Below are 10,000 nucleotides of genomic sequence, written 5' to 3'. Positions count from 1 at the left end.
CACACACACACACACACACACACACACACACACACACACACACACACACACACACACACACGTAAGGATAAAGTGAAAAAAATGTATAAGAAGGTGAAAGTTGAGTTATAAAAGTGAATATAAATCCCATAGTAAAGTTTTGAGTCCAAATGGTCACGTGGGCGGCGCGGGCGTGTGTTGCGTGGGGGGATGGAGGTGGGGGTGTGGGGAGTGGGTGGGCGCCGCCTTATAAGAGGAGGGCGGTGTGGTGGTGGGTGGTGACGGGCGGGACTATGAATCTTGGCCCCGTCACCACCCCGTCACCACACAAGTCACCACCTAGACGCGCCCATCCCACCCGTCTCACTCTTCTATCAAGGGCGACCATCTGTCTTCCCTCGGGGCGCTGCACACCTGTAGGGGAAAGGGGGAATGTATCACATGTCACACGATGGCAAAAGATCTGCAGAAGGCATGGGATAATAAATCTAATCTAGGCATGGAATAATAAATCTAATAATGATGATAATAACCCAACCCAACCCAACCTAACCTAACCTAACCTAACCTAACCAAACCTAACCTAACCTAACCTAACCCAACCCAACCCAACCCGATATAACCTAACTTAACCTAACCTAACCTAACCTTACCTTACCTTACCTTACCTTACCTTACCCTAACCTAACCTAAACATCAAAATAACAAAAAAAAAAAATCATTCCGCAGAACCCGCATCTCATTACCTTGGTTATAAATAAATTCAAGAAGTGTAAAATTTTCAGGAAGCATTGAATCATATTAAAAAAAAATATATATATATATATATATATTCATTTAACTCACATCACCCCAAAAAAGAAAAAAAAGTCAGGTATGCGGAATCTCAACTCACCTTTCATTAACCTTGCGAGGAGTCAGGTGTATGTATATGAGTCCACAGGAAATGCCTACCTTCCTGCTACATCACTCAGGTGGAGAAAGTAAGTGCAGGTAGATGAGGGTCGTGAGAAGCCTTGTACGACCCACCCGGTAGTACCTGGGGCTCACCTGGCGTAGGGCAAGGTGGTAATGGTGATGGTGGTGGTGGTGGTGGTGGTGATGGTGGTACTGGGGAGGTACAGAAGAATAGCGGTTTAGAGGTGGAATATTAAGAGAGTTTTGGATAGGTAAAGGGTAGATATAAGGGAATAGGGAGGGAAATAGTGTGTAATGCAGATGTAGAGATGAAATAGTAGTAGTTAATGAACGTTGGGTAAATGAAATGATAAAATATAAGGTATAGGAAGATAAAGTAACGTGTTTTGATAAGATGGTATAGAGTGTTGGATAGGTAAAATGTAGATATGAGAGAATAGGGAGGAAATAATGTATGTAAGGCAGATCTAGATGTGAAATAGTAGTAAGAAATGAACGTTTGGTAAATGAAATGATAAAATATGAGGTATAGGAAGATAAAGTAAGATGCTTTATTAAGGTATTTGTGTGTAAGGAAGATTATAGAGGAGATATATAAGAGAATGAAGAGAGTTGAAGAAATATAGATTAGGGTCTGAAGGAAGAAGAAAGATAAAGGAGGAAAAAGAAGAGAGTGATAAGGTATAAGGGAGAAAGAGAGACTGAATGGTATAGAGGTGAAACATTAGAAGATAAAAAGAAAACTGAAGAAAAAAATAGTGTGAGGGAATAAGGAAAGTACAAAAAGAAAGAAAAGATATATGAGAGTCGGAAAAGAGTCGGGGATGTAAAATAGAAAGAAATAGAGGAGGATAAAAGAGGATAAAATGTGAAAGGATAGAGAAAATAAGTAAAGGTGTAAAATAAGATATGTACAATGAAACATAGAAATACGAGACAGGTATAAGTTATAAGAATATAAGAAAAAGAAACGAAAATTCATCCCCACCAGAAAATGATGCTTAAAACGAATATAGACGAAACAGGAGTGATAAATTAAGATATGATACTCCTTCTAATATCAAACCTCACCTCACCAGTAGAAATATATTAAAAAAAAATATCCTCCACAAAAATTATGCTTAAAATGAATATAGACGAGAAAAAAGTGATAAATTAAGATATGATACGACTTCCAGTATCAAACTTCACCTCACTTCAGTAGAAATATATATAAAAGAAAAATAAATAACCCCTTCTCTCCTTCCCCTCACGACCCCAAAGAAAATGATGCTGAAAACGAATATAGACGAGAAAGAAGCGATACATTAAGATACAATACGATTTCCAATATCAAACCTTAATTTACTTCAGTTAACCGTAGACACCAAGGGCGGGAGTGCACCTGCTTGCTAATTAATACTTTTCACCTGAGTTTCATGCAGGAGGGCAGGTGTGGAGATGACAGGTGTGCGGGGGAATGTGAAGGAATTATGCCAAGGTTGAAATGAGGAAGAGAGGATGAGGGAAGGAGGTAGGGTGAGTGGTTGAGTGGGGTGAGGGGGACTGGCTGGCGCAGGTGTGTGACCCTCACCCTCAGACATACTTAGACCTCGGCCCTCACTTCCCTCATCGCGTCCCTCGTAGAAGAAGACAGAAAAAGAAAGAAAAAGAAAAAAGAAAAAAGTTCCGGAAATATACTTTTTTTGTTTTTGCATGTGTCTACGTTTGAATGAAGGAAAATGTACACACACACACACACACACACACACACACACACACACACACACACACACACACACACAGAGAGAGAGAGAGAGAGAGAGAGAGAGAGAGAGAGAGAGAGAGAGAGAGAGAGAGTTGCAAATTACGCGTGCTTCAAATAAACGGAATGAATGATTTTTATTTATATGTGTGTCTGGAAGCAAATATGACCTCAATCTGCGTTCACTCTTGAGGGAGAGAGAGAGAGAGAGAGAGAGAGAGAGAGATGAAAAGGGGTCTGGTAAAAGATATGTAACCTAAGAAAGAGAGAAAACGTTAATACCAGAGAGAGAGAGAGAGAGAGAGAGAGAGAGAGAGAGAGAGAGAGAGAGAGCCAGACGGAAGGAAAATAAGCGAGACCGTCAATGTTTAGCGGAGGAAAAGGTTGTGAAATATAATGTTACACCAGCGCCAGGAACCATAAGAGCTGTTTGGCCCCACTTTGATACGCCACAGCGATCCTACTGCCTTAGACGAGAGAGAGAGAGAGAGAGAGAGAGAGAGAGAGAGAGAGAGAGAGAGAGAGATGAAAACGCAAGACATCTTTTTATCTTTTCTTAATATTTGGCTTTCCTTTGTTACTTCTTTTCCTCCTCCTCCTCCTCCTCCTCCTCCTCCTCCTCCTCCTCCTCCTCCTCCCCTAGTGACGATATCTACACACGATACCGCTGTTCTCTTTTCCAATATTGACCGGGACCCGCCCCCAATCCAGCCCCGTCCCGCCATACCCCACCTCACCCCGCCCCACCCCGCCCAGGCCCGCCCAGCCCCGCTATGTCCTCGTGACCCAGTTTCCCCTCGCTGCTACAGACAGAGAGAGAGAGAGAGAGAGAGAGAGAGAGAGAGAGAGGGGGGATATCAACATTTTATCTCGATATGCCTTGCCTGCGGACGTTTACCGACCGACACACACACACACACACACACACACACACACACACACACACACACACACACACACACACACACACACACACACACACACACACACTTCCGGGCTTACTTTCAATGCAGTCATATAAGAAAATTTTTAATACATTTTTGCCTCAATATAATTCCTATCGCATTTTATTCACTTCGTTTGAAAAAGTAGGTTGAGACTGGCGGAGGAGAGGAAGGAGTAAAGGAAGGAGTAGTGAGGTAGGCACGAAGGAGGCCCTGGTATAGAAGGAAGGAGGAAAGGGAGGGAGGGAGGTAAAAGAGAGCTGGAGGGGAAGAGAGAGGGACAGAGAAGACGAAGAGAGGGAAAGAGAAGTGGGGCAAGGAAGAGAGGAATGACGGAGGTCTATACTTGGGGACGAGAGAGAGAGAGAGAGAGAGAGAGAGAGAGAGAGAGAGAGAGAGAGATGCAAGGGGCGGTGCAGAGAAGATAGATGCCGAGCCAGACAGTCAAGGCCGCTGGTACCTATATTAATTTTGAGCTGTTTATCAAGAACCCAACCTGAGGGGAGAGAGAGAGAGAGAGAGAGAGAGAGAGAGAGAGAGAGAGAGAGAGAGAGAGAGAGAGAGAGAGAGAATCGGTGTGGAGGCAAACAAAGCACATAAAGAGATGATAATTTATTTTGTTTGAATACCTGAATGAGTGACATTTTTACCACATTTTCAAACATTTATCTCTTTATTCATTCACTCTGATGTTTTATTACTCATTCAAACGCTCATGTGTACACCTGCATTCATCTCTATACATATTTCATTAGTTTCATTCATTTTGCATCACTAGTAGTCCTTCCATTGACCATTTACCTGCTCATTCATTTATCCACCGTTTATTTACCTGAATTTTATAACCCTTTCAGTCCCGCCTCCTTTATTAATCCTTTTTTTTTTATCTCTGGTTTATTCATCTATTTTTTATTACCTGTATTTTTTTTTAACCCTTTCAGTACCACCTCCTTTATTAACTGTTTCATCTTGTTGATTTTTTTTTTTCATCTCCTTTTCCTTTCTTTAATTCCATTTTTTTTTCTTCGTTGTATATTAAGTGCACATAAACATACAGACAGACACACACACACTCACTCACTCAATTATAAAAGAAATTACCTTTATCAAATACTTAAATGACTTGTATATTTATTCGTAACGCCTTCAGTACCACGACGCGTTCCCATATTCATTCTGCTTACTATTTGGTGATTTTATACAACCAGAAACTCATGTGGGGAGATAAATATAGTGAAGACTGTCGCCCATTAATCTTCTGACCTCCGTAGACCCTTCCTAATAATAAAATGGTCTAATGGTAAACAAATCTCAAGATGAAAAATGTGCCCCAGTATTGAAGGGGTTACAGGGTTAAGTTTTCCGGGGATTTCAAGATGCACGTTTCCAAGGAATTCCTGAAGGAGGGGAGAGGAGAAAGTGAGGATTAAAGAGAGAGACGGAAAGAGGGAAGAGGTGGAAAAGAAAAAATAGCGCGGTGAGGGGAAATGTGAAGGAATTTGAGGATAAAGAGGAAAGGACATGTTTGAGGCGGAAAAATGAGAGGAAAAATGTTGATGGGCGGTCATAAAATTGTGCAGACAAAGGGGAAAAGTGAAGGAGAGGGAATTTTTGTGAAGGAGGAAAGTAAAGAATGAGTATAATGAGAGAGAGAGAGAGAGAGAGAGAGAGAGAGAGAGAGAGAGAGAGAGAGAGAGAGAGACAAATGATGAGTGGGAGAAAGGAAAGGAGAACAAGTGAAAGATGAAGAGAGGGAGGTAAGGAGAGAACGAGGAGAGGAGGAGGAGGAGGAGGAGGAGGAGGAGGAGGAGGAGGAGGAGGAGGAGGAGGAGGAGGAGGAGGAGGAGGAGGAGGAGGAGGAGGAGGAGGAAGAAGAAGAAGAAGAAGAAGAAGAAGAAGAAGAAGAGAAAGAAGAAGAATCATCAAAGTGTATTTTGGCGCTGTTTTCCTCCTCCTCCTCCTCCTCCCTCCTCCTCCTCCTCCTCCTCCTCCTCCTCCTCCTCCTCCTCCTCCTCCTCCTCCTCCTCCTCCTCCTCCTCCTCCTCCTCCTCCTCCTTTTTCATCACATCATCTTACCCTCTTTTTCTCCTCATTCTCATATCCTCCTCACTCATCTATCTCTATTAATCATCACATTTATCTCCATCTCTCCCTCCCCTCCCTCCTTTCCCATCCTTTCCTCCCCCCTCCCTTTTCTCTCACCCTTTCCCTCCCTCTCTTTATTGTAGGTTACCTCCTCGTCACCTCTTCTTCATTTTATCATGGTTACTCTATCCTCCTCCTCCTCCTCCTCCTCCTCCTCCTCCTCCTCCTCCTCCTCCTCCTCCTCCTCCTCCTCCTCCTCCTCCTCCTCCTCCTCCTCCTCCTGCAACAACAAAAAATCGTTGTGATAATTTAACAAAGACAAAGAAAAGAAATAAAATGAATGAAAATAATGACAAACTCGAGACAAGAATATTTCAGAGAGAGAGAGAGAGAGAGAGAGAGAGAGAGAGAGAGAGAGAGAGAACAGGGTGTGATAAATGACCTGTAATCATCGTGCTTTTAGGCCTACGAGGAAAGGTGACCATCAGGTAAATGGAAGAGACAGGTGAGAGGTGAGAGATGAACACAGGTGCTGATAAATGAGAAGGAATGGAGCACAGGTGATGAATATGGAGCCAGGAAGAAATTTGGTGAAGGAAGATTGTTAGAAGAATGTAAAGAAAGAGGAATAGGAGAAAGGAAAGGATAGGAGAGAAAGTAGAGGAGAATAAATAGGAAAAAAATAAGAAAAATGGTGATAGATAAAAAAATAAGAAATTAGATAAAAGAAAATTATTAGAAAAATATGTAAGAAAAGAGGAATAGGGAGAAAGGAAAGGATAGGAGAGAAAGTAGAGGAGAATAAATACGAAAAAAATAAGAAAAATGGTGATAAATATAGAGAAAGTAAGAAATTGAATAAGAGAAAATTGTTTGAAAAATATGTAAGAAAGGAGGAATAGGAGAAAGGAAAGGATAGGAGAGAAAGTAGAGGAGAATAAATAGGAAAAATAAAAAAAGGGTGATGAATATAGGAAAAGGAAAGAAATTTGATAAAGGAAGATTGTCAGAAAAGAATGTTAAGAAAGGAGGAATAGGAGAAGGAAAAGATAGACATATAAAAGAAGAAGGAATGAAAGAAAGGAGATAAAGAGAAAAGGAATAAGAAAATAGATGAGAGGAAGAGATAGACAAAAAAAAAATATAAGGAAAATAGAAATAGGGGAAGGGAAAGATAAGAGAGGAATGGAGAAGAAAGAGAAGCAGTGAAGATAAGAAAGGGGAAATGGTGAGAGAAATGTAAAAAAAAAAAAAGAGGGGAATAAGGGAGAAGTGAAAGAGAAAATAGGGAGAAGGGAATGTATAAAAAAGAAAAATAATTAATGAGAAAGGGAAGAATAAGGGAAAGAAAGGGGAAAAAAGCTCTTGAGGATAGGAAAAATGGGAACAAAGTCGAAAATAGTGAGGGGAAATAAGATTAAGACTATAAAGGAAAGAGGAAGAGGGGAAAAGAGGAAGAGGAAAGGCTACGAAAGAAGTTGAGGCGAGAGAAGAAGGAAATAAAACAAAGAGCAGAGAGGGGAAAAAGTGGGTGAGGAAGGGGAAATGAGGGGAGAGAGGTGGCATTGTAAACGTTAAATTGAATAAGAGGGGAAAGGGAACGGATGAAGGAATTAATTTTTACGGCAGTTTTCTTCTTGTTGGCATTTCTTTCTCATTTTCTCTTGCTCTCACTCTTTTATTCCCTTATTTGTATTGAATCACCTTTTAGTGGTATTGATTGTGACTTCCTTTGTTTCAGGTATGTTCTGCGGCTGGCGCGGCAGGTGTGGTGACTACGAGACAGGTGTGTGTGTTCACTGTTTGATTTGCTGCAGTCTCTGACGAGACAGCCAGACGTTACCCTACGGAACGAGCTTAGAGCCCATTATTTCCGATCTTTGGATAGGTCTGAGACCAGGCACACACCACACACCGGGACAACAAGGTCACAACTCCTCGATTTACATCCCGTACCTACTCACTGCTAGGTGAACAGGGGCTACACGTGAAAGGAGACACACCCAATTATCTCCACCCGGCCGGGGAATCGAACCCCGGTCCTCTGGTATGTGAAGCCAGCGCTCCAACCACTGAGCTACCGGGTGTGTGTGTGTGTGTGTGTGTGTGTGTGGCTGTTATTGTCATGTATTGTCATGTAGAAAAGAGCAGCGCACGTAGAAGAGAGAGAGAGAGAGAGAGAGAGAGAGAGAGAGAGAGAGAGAGAGAGAGAGAGAGAGAGAGTGAGGTATTCATCTCAGCAACGTCACATGTTAGAGAAAGGTTTAGGGCAAAGGGAGAGGGAGCTGGTGGTGGTGGTGGTGGTGATGGTAGTAAGAAAGGGGAGGAGTTGGAGAGGGAAGAGGAAGGGAGTACTCTGGGGGGAACACTTTCTCTGGATGCCGACATGGAGAGGACACACACACACACACACACACACACACACACACACACACACACACACACACACACACACACACACACACACACACACACACAGATCAGTAGCGTACATATGAACTAGTTTGACGTACATAGGGAGCTAGAAATGTGTGTGTGTGTGTGTGTGTGTGTGTGTGTGTGTGTGTGTGTGTGTGTGTGTCATGCGTTCACTAACCGTTTGACGTAACAAGGTACTGGTGAAAGTGACCATAAAGGGTGTGTGTGTGTGTGTGTGTGTGTGTGTGTGTGTGTGTGTGTGTGTGTGTGTGTGTGTGTATGTGTGTAGGGGGGGTCGTTCTGACGTGACAAGAGTGATAGGAGAGAGAGAGAGAGAGAGAGAGAGAGAGAGAGAGAGAGAGAGAGAGAGAGAGAGAGAGAGAGAGAGAGAGAGAGAGAGAGAGAGAGAGAGCCGAGAAATTAGGAAGTGAAAGGAAGAGAACAGAATGACAGTGGAGGAGAATAGAAAGGAAGGGAGAGAGAAGAGATAGTGCGGAGAGAGAGGGAGAGGAAGAAAGAGAAAGAGAGAAAGGAGAAAACGTAAAGGATGTGAGGTCAGAGAAAGAAGAGAAAGGGAAGCAGAGGGGAAGACCAGAAAACAGAACGAGGGGAGGATATACAAAAGAGAGGCAGGAGAGAAAGAAGAGAAGATAAAATGATAAAAAAAGAGAAGGAAAGGAACGAAAGAACCAGAGAGAAGAGTGAGGGGAGATGAAGTCATAGGAGGGAAGGATCTGAGGGAGGGAGAGTGAGGGGAAAAGGGAGAGAGAGATAGGAATGTGGACCTGTACTCAGAAACGCTTTGCTCTTTCATCTCGGCTATTTTTCAAGGCCACAGAGATTGCTAGCCCCCATTTCAATTGTGTTTCTGCAGTTAGTAATGTAGAAATCTTGGCCCTCTGCCTCTAGAACCGTAAAAAAAACACCTTTAAAATCTCGTGTCAATTTAGATAAGGCCTTTTTAAATAGTGGAGGTAAAGCGCAGATGTGTTTGAGGATACGAGCCCTGGCTTTGGTTTGTCTACCCTTCCTGCTTCCCATCACTGCAGCTTGAAACACAACGCCAGTTACTGTTTATGCTCCCGGTTTACGTCTTCGTGTCTGCTAACCGCACTGCGCTCTCCCCCCCGTCACAGGACACGCCTCAAGCACCACATGACACGCCACTACACTACAGGCCGCACGTTGCCGCCTCGCCACGGTCAGACACACTAGTAACCTACCACACTCACCTTGATCTCATTGTCCTGTTACCTGTGGCGGCCTCTCTGAACCTGGTGATTCATGGGACAGGACTTACCGGGGGAGGATTCTGAGATTGGTGATGGTGATGATGGTGATGGTGATGGTGATGGTGGTGATGATGATGTGATGATGGTGATGGTAATTAATTCTTCGTTTGTTGACATATTTACATAATTTTGGTTAAGATACGACATTCTTAAAAAGTTAAAAGCGAAAGATGGATAAAAATAGGTAGAGAGAGAGAGAGAGAGAGAGAGAGAGAGAGAGAGAGAGAGAGAGAGAGAGAGAGAGAGAGAGAGAGAGAGAGGGTACTTTTGTTGACTTGTGGCCATGCATACACCCAGTAATACAAGGCACTCTCTTTCCACTCATTATATTCATACATGTGCAATTCATGGCTTATTAGCGACGTGTAATGTACAGGTATACAGCACACACACACACACACACACACACACACACACACACACACACACACACACACACACACACACACACACACACACACACACACACACACACACACACACACACACACACACACACACACACAAACTTTTAGAACTTTTTTTTTTTGTTACTGTCATTGGGTCAGTTTATGGTTTTGTGCTCTCTCTCTCTCTCTCTCTCTCTCTCTCTCTCTCTCTCTCTCTCTCTCTCTCTCTCT

General features: G+C 42.9%; 1 long non-coding RNA gene across 1 annotated transcript in view; it reads right to left on the bottom strand.

Moving 5' to 3' along the window:
• LOC123508115 overlaps positions 1-10,000 on the bottom strand; it is a 17,268-nt gene that overhangs the window by 195 nt on the left and 7,073 nt on the right. The window contains exons 2-3 of the long non-coding RNA XR_006675864.1: positions 934-1,089; positions 1-393 (exon numbers count right to left, since the gene is read on the bottom strand). The exon at positions 1-393 is cut by the window's left edge and continues 195 nt beyond it. This is a non-coding gene — a long non-coding RNA (uncharacterized LOC123508115). The remainder of the gene's footprint in view (positions 394-933; positions 1,090-10,000) is intronic.

Source organism: Portunus trituberculatus, chromosome 24 (assembly GCF_017591435.1).
Source record: "Portunus trituberculatus isolate SZX2019 chromosome 24, ASM1759143v1, whole genome shotgun sequence".
Taxonomy (NCBI): Eukaryota; Metazoa; Arthropoda; class Malacostraca; order Decapoda; family Portunidae; genus Portunus; species Portunus trituberculatus.
This window is presented reverse-complemented; position numbering and strand designations above follow the sequence as displayed.